We start from the raw sequence: 4755 nt of genomic DNA, 5'->3' as shown, positions 1-4755 counted from the left end.
TAGCCGAGCCGAGCGACAGAAAGATAGAGATGGAGGATAAAAACAAATGAGGAAAACGTCTGCGGAACGATAAGGCAAGAAGTAGGACCCGTGTAAATATCGGATCAGCTTTCCAGCGCTGGAGAGAACTCAAGGAGCGGAGGCCTGCGATCGGACGCCGAGGTTGCTTTGTTTCTTCTCAATAGGTGAGTAACAGTGTCCACAACAGCTAAAGTCTACCTACACTGGACGCGCTCAAACTACCGTTGAAAACCATTTGAAATGTGTGTCAGCACGTCATAAATAGAACCCGGCAGCAGTTTTCTGTCGGGGATTTGTTGCGCCGCGCCGCTCACGTCCGTAGACACGGTGTAACATTGGTTTTGCTTTGTTTCACAGAACTAATCGTTGCCTGGGTTGCGTACGTATATGTGGGGCGGAGCTATCAGAATAGAGGCGAGACCCTTTTGGGGTAGGGGCGTGTTTGTTTTGGTGATTTCAAATATCAACATTGGCTACCAGAAATCCCTCACTCTGCCTTTAATCTGGAGTGGTGATTACCTGCCATGGCTATTGAGTATGCGTCTACGTCATCAGTTTTCCGAGCTATTCTCAGTATTATTCATGAGCATGAACTTACGATCCAATCACTGCGCTGTATTATGCAAGAGGTTGCATTACAGAGGAAAGAGCTTCCGTGATCTCAGTTCATCTCTGTAAACATGACCGTAACAATATTTAATATCTAACACGTGGAGCGTGCATGAGAGAGCGGTTTCTGCGCTGAATGCTGCGATGAGTTTAACAACACTCACTGCGCGGATCATAGTTCTTATCTAGACCAGAGCAAGTGTGTTTCAAGTTTTTGTGCGCATATTCATATTCTCTCGTGCTCCAAACATGAACCAGCACCGTGTTCGCGCACATATCATGTCTTCTTCAAATGAAATACAGCCTACGCAAATACGGGCGCTGATACAGCGGTAGGCCTACATCTGATCATGAACGTGATGACACAAAGGATTATTGTGATACACAGCAAGTGTGTTTCAAGTTTTTGTGCGCATATTCATATTCTCTCGTGCTCCAAACATGAACCAGCACCGTGTTCGCGCACATATCATGTCTTCTTCAAATGAAATACAGCCTACGCAAATACGGGCGCTGATACAGCGGTAGGCCTACATCTGATCATGAACGTGATGACACAAAGGATTATTGTGATACACAGCAAACAATGATATAGACCGAAAAATCCAAAGAAGAGTGGACAAAAGGTAACTATGCCTTTATTCTTCCTGTTTTAAATATATTTTAATATTAATCTATCTGTATAATGAGTGTGTTGTCGGTCTGTGTTTTATTGGTTGTTTTCTCCCCTGTTCCCACCCTCTACACTCCCACTGTGTAGAGGGTGGGACACAGTTTTACACGCCCATTTCTGGAGTCTTTTTCAGATCTTACAGTAGGTGTGAAAGACCAGTGCTGAAACAAGGGGGTTTCGTGACACTTTAAAATATGGCTTCTAGCGTAAAACCAATTCAGTCCCACACGCTCTGAGAACAACACAGTTTTACGATTCCAACGATGTACCACAAACAGTCAGATTAATGAAGAATAAACACTAACCTCCTTGTTCCTCCATTTTTAATGTTTCTTAAAGAAGTCTCTTCTGCTCACCAAGCCTGCATTTATTTGATCCAAAGTACAGCAAAAACAGTACAATTCTGAAATATTTTTAATATTTAAAATAACTGTTTTGTATTTGAATATTTTTTCAAATGTAATTTATTCCTGTGATCAAAGCTGAATTTTAGGATCATTACTCCAGTCACATGATCCTTCAGAAATCATTCTAATATTCTGATTTGCTGCTCAGAAAACTATTATTATTATTGTTTTTATGTTAAAAACAACTGAGTAGAATTTTTCAGGTTTCTTTGATAAATAGAAAGTTCAGAAGAACAGCATTTATCTGAAATAGAAATATTTTGTAACATTCTGAATGTCTTTATCATCACTTTTGATCAATTTAAAGCATCCTTGCTAAATAAAAGTAGTAATTTCTATCATTTCTTTCCCAAAGAACAAAATTATACTGACTCCAAGCTTTTGAATGGTATAGTGTATAATGTTAAAAAAGCTTTTTATTTCAGATAAATGCTGATCTTTAGATCTTTCTATTCATCAAAGAATCCTGAAAAAAAATTACTCAACTGTTTTAAATATTGATATTAATATGACTTAAAAAGAAGAGACTTTAAAAACATTAAAAATCTTTTGACTGGTAGTGTACTTGCCAATTTTTGAGTATGTGCTTGTTTTTTCAATATGTGTATGTTTTTTCCATGATACAAAGTCCCCGGGGGACTGTGGTGATACCATTTTTTTAAGCTAGTGCATCTGAGGTCAAGATTTGTAATTTGTACTTTTAAAAAGAAAATGTTAAACAATTAAAAATAATATTATCGGTTGGCAGAGAGTAGGCAGGGGAGGGGATGGGGGGGGGGGGGGGGGGGGGGCTGGATATGGTAAAAATCATGGTTTACAGTGCAGTACCACAATTGGATTGTTTTTTACAGGTAAATATTTTTTTAACTAAATGAAAATAAACTCTACAGTACTGATACTGTAAATGAAAATACGGTAATAATACTGTAAATAAAATACAGTAAAGAAATATTGTACTGAAAAATGCAATTACAGTACTAATACTGTAAACATTTCTACAGAAACCTATTTACAGTGCAGTTTTTATCCTAGTTATCGATTTCTAGAGTTTGCCTTTTGGTTCTTTCTTTTGTTTAATTTGCTCTCTGCAGTTTGTATTTGTCTCTGTTCTTTTCATTCTAGTCATAGTGCGTAGTCAGTGTGTTATTTTGCTGCTGCTTGTTCTCTCTTGTGGTCTTGTCTTGTGTCGTCTTGTGTTTGTTCCTGTTCTGTGTCCTGAATCCCTCCTGGCTGCTGTTCTCAAGACCTGGCTATCTGACTGGACTGGGATCACTACAGCTCAAAGTATCAAGCCCTGGATTCTCAAGCTGCTGCCTGATATCCAGTGTTCTCATTGACTGGTGCTGCTCTATCTCCTTTGTTCTCTACAGAACGTTGTCCAGTTCTGACCAAGGACCAGCAGACTGCCCTTTCCTACTGTTTGGACTCTCACATAAACCCTGTTAATCCTTGCCTTGTCAATAAACCTCACTCCCTTGATCATTCTGCATTTGGGTCTCTCTCTCTCTCTAGTAAACTGCTGTGACAAAACCTGACATGATGGTGATTTTTAGTTACATTATAGAGACTTTTTTCCAGAGTGAGTCAGCAGTAAAGACTTTTGTAATGAAAGATACTGAACCGCTTTTTTAATGCAATTATGTGCATATATTTGTACAAACATATACATCTCACAGCAGTTATGGAAAACAAATTAAAAAGGTTATACAGAAAAAAAACAAGTGCATGTGCATAGAAGGAAAAAAAAATATATATATATATATGCCAGGGATAAAAAAAAATTTAATTAACCAAAGTAAAGTGAAATAGTGCTTTCTGTAAGTAAATTAAGTAAACAAAGTCTTGAAAGTTGATGCAAAAACAGGTTTCTACAGGTGTTCAATGTGTGCCCGTGTTAATACACTCTTAGAAGATTATTTGTACAATATTGCAGCTAAAAAGACAATTAATGAAAAAAGACAGGTTATAAAAATATAATTAATACCTGCTTATGTGTTGTGTTATTATTGATGTTTTATACATGTCAGCTTGTGAGAAATAACAGCATTGTCTTAATGTGGAGCAGTTCAATTAATGTGTTTCTAACAGCAGACACTAAAGTTAATAAAGTGAGATGATCTGCTGATGATCCTGAATGTCTTGTTGAATGAGTGTTGATCGTCTGAGGCTCATCAATATTAACAGAGCTGCTGAAAAGACTCTTTATTTCATGTCAATAGCTCCTGTTTTCTCCTCATTTATTATGCTGATGTCTTCAGATCTCCTGTAAATGGACACTTAAAGCTCATTTAATTGGTGTCAACAGACTGAGGGTTGTTTTTTACAAATGTGCATTTTTTTCTGACTTTATACTTTTTCTACACATCTACAATTTTATGAATAAACAGATTAATGTTAGAATTAGAAATAAAAATGTGGTGATTTGCATCAGTTGTTTACGATAGCTAGATGTAGATGCTTAAATGTGTCTATGAGTCAAAGACAAAAAGGGGTTTATATTGCAATAAATAAATAAAAAATAAATATCAGGCATATTTAGAACAAAACTCATTTGATGACATAATCAAATCATATATTTAAGGATCATATATAGTGTAGCACCAAAATATTCATTCATTGATATTTTAAATCTGTATATTTTGCCACTATCCCTCACATTACTAGGTTTTACCCTATTGTTAGCAATACAATTTCAATAATTTAAAATGTAATAGAATATAATTAACTTTTCTTTTACATATTTTACAGGTCAGAATAACTATATTGTTTCATTTTTACATAAATATATATGTTACGCTGAATGATGCTGGAACATTATTTCACCTATATTTTGACATTTTGTTTTCACAAAAATTATTTGAAGCATATAGACACTTGCATTTAATTGATTTGCTATCTGTATAAAATCACTTTTGTAAATGTAATTTGATGAAGACACTAAAATTTGACATCTGGACTCAGTAACAGATATATTAAAAACTAATATATATATATATTTGATTTTGGCAGATCAGCTCCGCCCACTGCAAACACATCATCAGTGAA

The sequence above is a fragment of the Sinocyclocheilus grahami genome, unplaced genomic scaffold, assembly GCF_001515645.1.
Source record: "Sinocyclocheilus grahami isolate Dianchi unplaced genomic scaffold, SAMN03320097.WGS_v1.1 scaffold2654.1, whole genome shotgun sequence".
In the NCBI taxonomy this organism is placed as follows: Eukaryota; Metazoa; Chordata; class Actinopteri; order Cypriniformes; family Cyprinidae; genus Sinocyclocheilus; species Sinocyclocheilus grahami.
This window is presented reverse-complemented; position numbering follows the sequence as displayed.